At 36.5% G+C, this 12,385-nt stretch overlaps 1 protein-coding gene across 1 annotated transcript in view; it reads right to left on the reverse strand.

Moving 5' to 3' along the window:
- LOC103507667 (transmembrane and TPR repeat-containing protein 1-like) overlaps positions 1-12,385 on the reverse strand; it is a 133,738-nt gene that overhangs the window by 58,563 nt on the left and 62,790 nt on the right. The gene's annotated exons all lie outside the window — the stretch shown is intronic.

A 12,385-nucleotide genomic window follows, 5' to 3' on the forward strand; every position in this document is an offset into this window, starting at 1 on the left:
ACCAGTGGCGTAGCGTGTATGTATGGCGTGTATGGCGGCCATACAACTCAAAAGTTCACTCTAATGCCCATAAATATTAATGGCACGTACTGTGATGGGACTTGGTAGACCTGTGCATGAGCCCTACAACGCCCTACACTTGAATTTAGACCACGCTATGCCACTGTGCTTAACCCATCCTTTAGGGCTGTTTGCCCCTTTTGCCTCTACACCTAAACCTTGGAGTGGGCTTTTCGCGTATGAAGTAAAGCTAATGACCTCTGTAAACTTTGAATCAACTTTATCAGCTGTTGTACAACTACAATATTTACTTTTATTAAAGTAGTGTGCCAACTTCAATATTTGCTCATCACCTGTCCAATAGATACCTGTGAACCTGGACATAGGTAATTACATTGTAGATACTTACTCAGTATTCGTAGATAGTCCACATATTGCTGGTTGATTCCGGATAATACGTGGTCACCTATGGATATTAGTGTTATTAGCTGTCCGATAATATTATGTACCTACATTCTTAGTCACCTTATTATAGGCAGATCCTTAATTATAGGCAGTATAGGCTCGTAAGCACACGTATTCTATCCTTACTAGGTACAGGATTCATCAAAAGTCAATTTTAAAATGGGCATAAGCCACTGGCAAGCCTAGACTAAAGGAACTCAGGAATGCATACTAAATGGGAGTTTTGTCATCTCCACTAATGTTTCTATAAAATGGGATTTTGACATCTCCGCTAATAAACTATGTTTCTATGAAAGGGGGGTTTTGACATCTCCACTAACTGTTTCTAAAATAAAAAAAGGTGAAATCACTTGGCAGAAGGTTTACCTTTCACGTACGTAGACCTTTACAACCTATTTAAGGTGTTTTTTTTTGCTTTAACATTCTAAATTAATCAAATTTTTCACCCTTACCTATAGATTTCTGGACATATTTCAATTACTACCAGTTTTATCTCAAAGAAAGTTATTTTAATTTCAAAAAGGGTCTAGCCCTTCTAGGCCACAGACAGACCCTATAATAGTAAAACAAATACATGGGTACACAGATTTCTGAGGTACTACAACATAGCAGTTACTAGATAATTACAGAACCGATTAGGTACCTGGCTAACAATTACGTTACGTCAGGTTCATAGGCTGAAACCCGTCTTTTGCAATTTATTCAGGATTTACATTCGAAATTTCGAACGCCAAAGGGTTTATTGCCCGACGGGGTATCGAAGTTTTTTTCTGCTTTGATGTATTTTGGGAGGGAGAGAGAGAGAAAGGGAGGAAGAGAGCATTCACAGTCACACCACTTTCTTCAAACTTGAAATAAGCGTATTTAAAATGTTGGTACAAGAAGTACAAAAGAAAGTAATTTTTAACACACACAAGTTATTACAGAACTTCTCATTTCTTTGTAATTTATGCACGGTGATGCCAGATGAACACTCATTCAAAATATGAATTTCCATGTAACACAGAAAACGAATTTACATATTCCACAATATCTCAATTTCTCCTCCATGCCAGCAGAAATCCTTTCACCAATTCTCCATCTTGAAATGCCATGTATTTTTTACAGGGTGAATAATAATAAACTATGAATGTTGTAAAAAAAGTACTAGATAATCACCTATGTTCTAACCATTTTACAATATTTAAATAAACCCCAAATCAAATCAATAACATTGAAATTAATCTCCCTCCCTTCCCCCCTTGAAATGAAGGGGGGGGAAAGATTGGGGGTTGTGGAAACCAATATTTTCTTATCATTAGCATTAACGTTAGGCCTTATCACCTTATCAGACTTTGTGCCATCTCGATACTTTTTTTTTTTTTTTTTTTAATTATGGTGTTTTAAGTGACACCATAGTATTTTTCATAGTGTGAGTCTGTCAGTTAGTGTCTTTTTACTAGCATAGGTGATTGGAGAACATCTTAATCTGAATTGTCTTGGCTCCTAAGGTGCGTTATTCCCTTATTATCTATGTATTTTTCCATCGTCCGTCATCATCATCGCGTCGATGAAAAACTTAAAATTCACTTCGTTCGTTCAATTTATATTTTATAGGTGTAAAAGTGTATCATAAAACACAATACATAAAATTTTAAATATCATTATATTCTTTATTATATTATGATCAAATTATTATGATTGTCAGCCTACAGTTTAAACATATTGGTAATACGGTATTAATTCGTTACTTACTTATTTGTATACAAGGCACCTCCTAATTATATGATACATTTTCTATATCTTTGAAATAAAACAGACTGTGGATGAAAGAGCGAGAGAGGGGGAGTTTTGAAATTCTGGGGCACATTTCGATATATTTAAAAAAAAGCTTTAGTGGTATTACAAGTCAGCTTTTTGGAAAAATGAATTTGAAACGGGAAACGGAGAACGGTGGTGTTGTGTGCGCCAAAATGATTGAAATTGAACCAAGTGAAGTTTGAATGACAACAGACTATTATCTGGTTGTCCATTTCAAGAAAAAAAGAAAAAATCTCTCTAGGGTTTAGGTATTTTGAATTTTTAACCATTTTATTTGATTGGACAGATTTGATTAAAAATTTCAATCAATTTGAGGAGCGGGTCTCTTTCTGGACTGTTAGAGGCCGCCATTTGTCTACAAGTCTACATTTCCCTGGTAGTTAATATTACCTACATAGGGTGAACAAAGTTCCCCTTCCAAAATTCAAACTCTCCGTTGAGTCAGCCTTATCAAGGTACCTTCTCCAAAAGCTAAAGAGTTTTCAAAGCATAATTATAACTTTTCCGTTCTGAAAAACTCAACGTAAAACATTCAAATTGAAAAAGTTCGTGAAAATGGTCAACAAAAAGCTTGAATGTAGTTCTGCTTTCACAACAACCGTGCTAGGATGAACCTCATGATGAAGTTCTTTACGTTTCATATTTCTTCCATATTGAGCAAGATATTTGTCCCATTCTGAATTCTGTTGGCGTTTCTCTTTGCTATCACATCCGTGTTTTCTCAACCAATAAATCATACGCGAAACTGAACTTTACAAACAATATAATGGAATTTTAAGATGGTATCTACCTATATGTATTGTAATAAAATTTATTATGTTTTCCATTAAATAAAATAAATTTCTGGAAATCCCCTTCATTTCCTTTCTCTTTTTGCGAATCTCAAGTTTCCAAATCCTAGCTGTCGATTCTGATATAGGTATACGGTATACCCACCTAGTATGGGATTATGGGTGAGTCAAGTTCAAAGAAATTTCTTGAACAAAATATTTAGTTGCTGTGTTGATAAGTGATATAGGTACGGGTAGATGGTACATAGATATCTTTGAACAATGAAACTTTCTAACTGTGTAAATCTCCGAAAAGCTACAATAAAATATCTACAAATTGTATTTAGCAAAAGAATCAACTAGGTACCTAATTGATTAGCCTATTACGTAGCTTAATATTGTTGAAATTTTTTTTGAGTCACCCGGTTTACAGAAAATGTAAAAAAAAGAAGAAAAACATTGCATCATAAACCTGCAGATTTACAATTTTGATTGGATTTTTTTTTTTTTTTTTTTTTTTGAATCAACTACCTAATTGATTAGCCTATTACGTAGCTGAATATCGTTGAAATTTTTTTTGAGTCACCCGGTTTACAGAAAATGTAAAAAAGAAGAAGAAAAACATTGCATCATAAACCTGCAGATTTACAATTTTGATTGGATTTTTTTCATTTGAATTCTCTCTGCAGATAGAACAGATGAAGGTTAGTTAAACCAACATCGAAAAAAATGTGAGCTTACAGGATTGATTTTCAAATTGCTTTTACAGGTAGGTTCAGCAATCACCTATATAATAAGAAAAGTTACCTAACTAAATACCTGTAATTATATAACTTTCCTAGACATTTACTATGCTTAACTCATAATATCAGAAAACTGTAGGGGATTTTTCCTTCTTTTTTCCGGATTCAATAGTTCAATGTCAAAAAATGTGAGCTTACAGGATTGATTTTCAAATTGCTTTTACAGGTAGGTTCAGCAATCACCAATATAATAAGAAAAGTTAACTAAATACCTGCAATTATATAATTTTCCTAGGCATTTACTATGCTTAACTCATAATATCAGAAAACTGTAGGGGATTTTTCCTTCTTTTTCCGGATTCAATAGTTCAATGTCAAGTCATCATAATTATGTCAGGATTCTCAAATCAGGTCATCGGGTGGCAAATGTCTCATTAAAAGGTAATGTAACTACTAACTACGATCTACGACATTTTTGGTAGTATCTATCTCAAATTCTTGATTCCTGCACACTTCAGAATAGTAGAATTTGGAGCTCACTCGAATCGGAAGAAGAAGAGATTATATATTTTTTAAAAAAACACATAAACAATCTGCCAGCCTCTGGCTGGTTGCCAAATAAAAAGCACAGAATACTTCCCCCTTTGTTTCTGTCTTCATTCGATGTAATCTTGTCTGTCATTTATTATTTACTTTTGACTGTCACCCATTTGAATAGAGTCTCTTGTCTCATTCTCGTGTATGTTTGTCATCTGTTCAGTCCGCAGAGAGTCGAGAAGTTTGAATTTTTCAAGAATTTCATTCTGTTTTCTAGTTGTTTGCTTTATGTTTTTACCTCTTGAAAGATTTCTTGGATTTCATTACACTACCAACAATCAACTTATTGGCAACTTCAGGATGCGCTGAAGTGATATGGACTCTGACACCATGCTTGCCTTTGAACTTCTTATGACAATGGGGACATACACCTTCAATATTGTCCGAACCTGCATCAGAGCTAACATCAATAACAGATGTGGCGGATTGAGTAGCATCTACGATTTGGCTTGCTTTGAAGGACTGGCAAGATCTCTGATGAATTTTAACTCCCTTGCTGCTCTTGAACACTTTAGAACAGAAAGTACAAACATTGGAGGAGTTGGTCTGTTCGGGAAGTTCGGCACTGATCGCGAAGGAACCATCAAGTGATTTCTCAGGACGGGATTCAGTGATGTCAGCCGGAACTATTATATTCTTTTATGAAGAAGTTTTTGATTTGGGTCCAACAGCTTTTACATAACCGTTGTCCTTTTATGAGCTAGAACTAATAATGTCCTCCGTAGATTGGTGTATGCTTAACCCATCCTTTAGGGCTGTTTGCCCCTTTTCCCTCTACACCTAAACCTTGGAGTGGGCTTTTTGCGTATGAAGTAAACCTGTTGTTGTACAATATTTACTTTTATCAAAGTGTGCCAACTTCAATATTTGCTCATCACCTCTCCAATGGATACCTGTGAATCTGGCCACAATTAAGTATGTTAAAGATACCTACACAATATTCGTAGAAAGTACACCCATTGCCGGCTGATTTCTGATAATACGTGGTCACCTATGGATATTAGTATTATTAGTGGTCAAATAATATGTACCTACATTCTCAGTCACCTTATTATAGGCAGTATAGGCTCGTAAGCACACGTATTCTATCCTTACTACAGGATTCATCAAAAGAGTAGACCTATTTTAAAATGGGCATAAGCCACTGGCAAGCCTAGACTAAAGGAGCTCAATGCATATGAAATGGGAAGTTTGGCATCTCCACTAAATGTTTTATAAAACACCTAGGAGTTTTGACAACTCCACTAAAATACTATGTTTCTATAAAATGGGAGTTTTGACATATCTCCACTAACACATGTACCTACTATGTTTTTTAGAATGGGGGTTTTGACATCTCCGCTAACTGTTTCCAAAATACAAAGCTAAAATGACTTGGCAGAAGGTTTACCTTTAACGTTTACCTCTTAGACCTTTACAACCTATTTCAGGTGTTTTTTTTAACCCTCATTTTTTTTTTTGAAGATCCAGCTTTGACGACACAGCATTTTGGTATATTGGAACCTAATAAATCATCTGTAAAAGATAGTAAACGTCAGCGAAGAGACCAGAGTCAAATCTTTGAAATGGTCTCAACTGTTTCTAGAAGTCCAAAACAACAATTGGAAAAAGATCCAGCTTTGACGACACAGCATTTTGGTATATTGGAACCTAATAAATCATCTGCAAAAGATAGTAAACGTCAGCGAAGAGACCAGAGTCAAATCTTTGAAATGGTCTCAACTGTTTCTGGAAGTCCAAAACAACAATTGGAAAATTCAGGACCTAACAAATCATCTGCAAATGATATCAAAGGTCAGCAAAGAGACCAAAATCAAATCTTTGAGATCATTTCTAGACCTTTTTCATCCTTTTTGATGGCAAAAGACTCAGAGATCTCCAGAAAGCTGTGGGTGCCTTATTCAAGGGTAGCAAGACAGGCCGTTGCCGGAGCCATTTCCAGCATTTTCTTTTCGTTCATCTTTTCCATTATGCGATATTTCATCCGACTGATCGGGGCTCAACCACTTTTTTTTTCTTCGCTGATAAAGGAAGTTCGAAACACGCTGATTTCAATAGAAATGCTTACACATTTTTTGGAAAGATATAAATTGTCCACTTTGGGGGTGGATTGCGACAGTAGAGGTTTGTTATATCCCTGCTTGGGAATATAACTAATACGAGCAGCCGACTGATCCTGTCGTATATGTTTTCTTTTGTTGGAAATATATTTACGAGTGGTCGGCCTACGACCTGAGACGACGAGATTCTCACAGTGTTTTCTTTTTATTCTAACCAGATAGGATTCGTTCTCGGAACGGCTATCGACTGATCCTGTCGTATATGTTTTCTTTTGTTGGAAATATATTTACAAGTGGTCGGCCTACGACCTGAGACGACGAGATTCTCACAGTGTTTTCTTTTTATTCTAACCAGATAGGATTCGTTCTCGGAACGGCTAGCTTTCACGATTCTGTTCTCCTTCCCTATTCGGTTTTTGGACGGTAAGACCTCCGTGGTCAGAGTTCCCACTATCAAACCTCTTATAAAGTCTTACTTGTAGAAGTTTTAGAATTTTCTCTCATAAGCATTTTTTTTTTAATAGGAGAAAGCCAGTCATTTCGAGAACGAATCCACCCCGGGCGGGAATCGAAACCACGGCCTAGCACTTACAAGCAGACGACTTTCACCATTCTGTCCTCCTTCTCTATTCGGTTTTTGGACGGTAAGACCTCCGTGGTCAGAGTTCCCACTATCAAACCTCTTATAAAGTTTTACTTGTAGAGGTTTTAGAATTGTCTCTCAAGTTTATAATAAACATTTTTTTTTTTTTTTTAATAGGAGAAAGCCAGCCATTTCGAGAACGAATCCACCCCGGGCATATTGTTCATTTCTGATAAAGCGCTAGTGTAGATTTCTTTAGTAGTAGACTCAGTTAGATTTATGGTGTATTTCACCAATGACTGAATGAGAGATTTAATTAATGGGAAAATTTTTATCATCCATAAACGAGTTTTTAATGATCCAAAGGGGAGTTTTTAGTAATCCAAAAAGAAGTTTTTAAAAACTTCTGTTTGGATCATTATAAAAACTCCTTTTTCGGATGATTAAAATTTCTCCTATTAGTGAAATCTCTCATTAAGTCATTGGTAAAATCCACCATTAGTTCTATCCAAGTAGTAATTTGCATAGTGTTGTCAGCTGTCATTTCTAGTTACTCTAGTTTGTTTGACCTGTTTTTCATATCTGTAACTTTTGTGAACTGTGTAAAGTAGTTGATGTGTTTGTTACTTCTTAATAAAACTGTCTCCTTTCATCTTTTTGTAGAAAATATTCACAAGTTTTGTTCATTGTTTCCTCCCACTTGAATCATCTCAGCATTCAGAAAGCGGGACCATTGATACCTAGTACCTAGTTATGGGTACACAGAAGGTAAGTGGGTTAACAATTTTAACTTAGAAGAAGGAAACAACTAGCTACCTAGTTAAGCGTACACAGAAGGTAAGTGGGTTAACAATTTTAACTTAGAAGAAGGAAACAACTAGATTGGTATAAATAACTTAATGAAGATGATTTACTATACATATCCCAACACCAACTCTGCTAGTTTGTCACATTTTCTGGGACATTTAAAGCATTTTAGGGTAGGAACACACTACAATCATTATCACGCCTGTGAGCTCGAGTCACAAAGATATGGTTCAAAGTTCTCCTATAATAAAGTAGATGATATCGTTCACGATAGCTACACTGCCCTCACGTCACGGAAGCTCACGTGACGTGATTATAGTGTGTTTTTACCTTCACTCTATTTAGTGCAAAACTTTAGAAATGTACCCAACACACACTTCTTGAAATGAAACCAATTCTTTTTCAAATCTCTCTTTGAGTCATACCTATGACCTGGCGTTTGAGGCCCTTCTGGTAAAGCCGCCATTTCAGAAGGTAAGTTTAATTATTAATAACGTCTACTGCATTTCTTGAAATAATATGAAACCCTTTTCCTAAACTACACTTCATTCTTTATGAATGGCCTAACCCGAAAATAATTTAATTTCAATTTATCATTCCTTTGACTTAATTGATTTATTATTTCTTTTAAGTTTTGGTCAAGTTCAATTCGTACTTCATTAATTTGTTGCATGTTGCATATACTGAATATTTTATAAAAATGAAAAATGATTTTCATAAGGTGATAGTTTTAAAAGTTGGTTAGGCCTTAGGACCAGTGCTACGTGTGTAGGGATAGCAATCCCGCAGGCTTTTGAATCCCGCGGGATCTCACGCAGGATGTGACCAATTCCGCGTGGGATTTTGCGGGATTTACAAGTATTTCCGCGGAATGCCGCAGTTCTAACACTGAAAGTATAACATAGGTACTCCATAATGAGTAGAACACCCTACCCAACCCACAACATTACCACAGTCCAGTGTTTGTAAATAATACCGTTGGAACCTTTCTCAACAACAATTTTCAAGGGTCTAAAGTTAATTTCGAAAAACTACTCTACTCCTTAACAAGGTAGTCATACGTAGTTTTTATGACTACTCAAATAACTTTTGGCAAGAAAAAAAATCTAGAAACTGTCAACATTTGAGTAAAACTTACCAATTTAAAATTTGTTTCACAGGTTACGTGACAGAACACCTCAGATCGTCTGGAAAAAGAAATGGAAAATTTCTAACTGCAATTGAATACCCTCTGGAAAGCCCTTCAACAAATTTTCCTTCAAATGGCGAATTCGGTCATTCGGACGCCATGTCTACAAATGCAGACGGTGAATTTTCAATGCAAAGAATGGTAATCCATGCTAAAAACAGTAAAAACTATTATCTCCATTCAGTTGCTTTTGAAAATCGTACGCGAGCCTTCGAAAACATGAGATCCGGCAAACAAACAACCGCGTACCCAATTCTGCCAATTTTGGACAAAGTAGTCAGTATCCCAGCAAATTCTTTAAAGATGATGGTGACAAATGGTCACGAAGATCCAGGCTATAGGTACCTTACTTACCTATCTTTAGGGCATGAAAAATTCCCTCTAGTTATGTATTATTTCCCCTGGCTCCTCTTCAAAGTTCACTTTCTTCCCTCTTTCTTTCTATTCTTCATTTTCTCTTCCTTCAATTCTAAATCCCTCTTCACTATCCCCTCCTTCTCTTTATCCCTTCTCCTCATATTTTGTAAATTCTCTTCCTCCTTCCTCTCTTCGTCCCATCTCCTGTGCTGGTTTCGTGCCTTTTTATTTGCATAATATATTCTTTATGTTCTTGTCAGCCATTCTCAGTTTTTGACAGAGCTTTCTATGGCATTCTCTTCGATTCATCCAACAAGAAGAGAAGGTACTGATAGTTATTCCGAAGTATTGATGTATGCTCTAAATCTCATATGTATGCAGTAGGTATTATTGGAGTATGCAGGAGCAATATTGTTATTGGATGATTATAATATTTTCTAGTTTTCTAGGTGAACTTTCACTGTGGAGGTTGCCTTCTTATTGGTTTTCAACTTCTAATAACCAAGATGAGTTGCTTTGTTTCAATAAAAATACTGAACTTAATGGTGAAAATGAAAATACTGAACTTAAACAACAATACAACCTTATTGTTTAGAGCTCTACACAGCACAGGCTTATATTATTGGTTTTCAACTTCTAATAACCAAGATGAGTTGCTTTGTTTCAATAGAAATACTGAACTTTATGGTGTTAAACAACAATACAACCTTACTGTTTAGAGCTCTACACAGCACAGGCTGGACAGCCATCAATATTATTATACCAGTCCAATGTGTCACACATTGCCTTCTGTTTCTGTTTCCGTCTTTAGGAACACTTTACTGCCATGTTGTTTTCTACTGGATAATTCAATTTTTACACTATTATTACTCGATTTTTACGAGCTATATAAAAACGCCTCGTTCTAAATTGGAAAATAAGAACATAAAATGGGGCATAAAACACTACTACTGGATAATTCAATTTTTCCACTATTATTACTCGATTTTTACGAGCTATATAAAAACGCCTCGTTCTAAATTGGAAAATAAGAACATAAAATGGGGCATAAAACACTTTAAAACACAATATCAGTCAACACAAAATGCATGTGTGTTCCTTTTCAATTGTAAAACAAAGGAATAGGCTTATTGCTATACTAACCCTTTGAGATTTCGTTTTACAATACGTTTAGTCTCTGCAACATTACCTTTGTTAGTTCAGACTACACAAAAGGTGCCCTCCCTTAACCTACTGCGCTTACTTAGTCTGCAAAACTGTGGCCCATCACAACTAGCCAACTTTCACTGCACAAAAAGGCACCCCACAGTGGTCACAGCAGAAATGAAAGGCAAACGAAGAACTTACACAATATTATATTTTACTCTGCAACATTACCTTTGTTAGCTCAGACTACACAAAAGGTGCCCTCCCTTAACCTACTGCGCTTACTTAGTCTGCAAAATTGTGCCCCATCACAACTAGCCAACTTTCACTGCACAAAAAGGCACCCCACAGTGGTCACAGCAGCATTGAAAGGCAAACGAAGAACTTACACAATATTATATTTTAAGTCCGGGAGTTGCTGGGGATTCAATTCCGGAACCTCCTGGGTGTAATACAAGTGTAAATCATTCCGGAAAATGTGTAAGGAGCTATAATGTAGAAAAAAGGGAAGAAAAAATCCCAGCTAATGTTGAGACACCATGGGCGGTAGGAAGCCAAGGCAGGGAATTCGAGGGAGGTAGGAAGTTAGATGGGGGGTTTGGCGCATAGGAAATTAGGAAGAGGGGATAAAAAACACAAGAAGCGAGCACTCTGGGACGCGACGCTGCTCATTAATTAGCCTCAACTTAAATCGAAAGTCCCTCGGAGGGAGTTGTATTGCTGCTCAACTGCGGACGCTAAGGTCCCATCACTGAGGGAGAATTTACAACTTTTTTTTCTCCCTCCGCAATTTTTCTCGTCTTATCTGTCTTCCCCCCTGCTCGTTCTACAAAACTCTTCTTCCTTTTCTCATAATTCTTCCTCCTCCTAACCTCCCCCGCTGTATTTTATAGTCCATAGATTTCATTTACAGAATTCCCCTCAGTTCAGCAACTTTAATGAGGACTAAATTGTTCTGCCTGCAATGCGTACTCTTTAGGGTCGATTGCACCGAACCATTCCAGTGGTATTAGTGGTATTGATTGTATTCTTAGGTACTACTCGCTGTCAACTCGCTTTACTAGGGCCAAATAGTGGTTTGTGGATAACCAGCATCGAGAGTGAGTTTAGGCTCTTCAGGAGAAAATGGTGGGAACTTGCAGAGTGCTCTATCGCTAAAAAATCATTGGGCGAAGGTAAAGTTCATTGGCAGCGAGTAACTCAGAGAAGTTAGCAAAAGGACACAACATACCAGAGTTTCAGAAAGAAATAAATGTGAAGGGTTAAAATAACATTATTCTTATATTACAGAACGTGTGAGGTGTGAAGTTTTCTGAGAATTGTGAGGAAATGTTATGTGAATTATCGCTGTCAACTCGCTTTACTAGAGCCAAATAGTGGTTTGTGGATAACCAGCATCGAGAGTGAGTTTAGGCTCTTCAGGAGAAAATGGTGAGAACTTGCAGAGTGCTCTATCGCTAAAAAAATCATTGGGCGAAAGTAAAGTTCATTGGCAGCGAGAAAGTCAGAGAAGTTAGCAAAAGGACATAAGGTACCAGAGTTTCAGAAAGAGATAAATGAAGGGTTAAAATAACATTATTCTTATATTACAGAACGTGTGAGGTGTGAAGTTTTCTGAGAATTGTGAGGAAATGTTATGTGAATTTTCAGCTTTGTGAAAGACTTAAGTCAACGCCTCCGGGGCCTGCGGATAGAAAGCTTTGGATCATATTATGTAGATGATTTGTATTCCTCCTTTTTCATCCCAGTTCATTCTTCCTTCTTCATCCCATCTGTATATTTATCTCTCGTTCATCTCTCTCTTCCTTTTCCCTTTATTTTCCTTCTCATCTCCCTTCTCTCCTCTTTTCTTTGCCTCTTCTCCTGCC

The sequence above is a fragment of the Diaphorina citri genome, unplaced genomic scaffold (assembly GCF_000475195.1).
Source record: "Diaphorina citri unplaced genomic scaffold, Diaci psyllid genome assembly version 1.1 scaffold333, whole genome shotgun sequence".
In the NCBI taxonomy this organism is placed as follows: Eukaryota; Metazoa; Arthropoda; class Insecta; order Hemiptera; family Psyllidae; genus Diaphorina; species Diaphorina citri.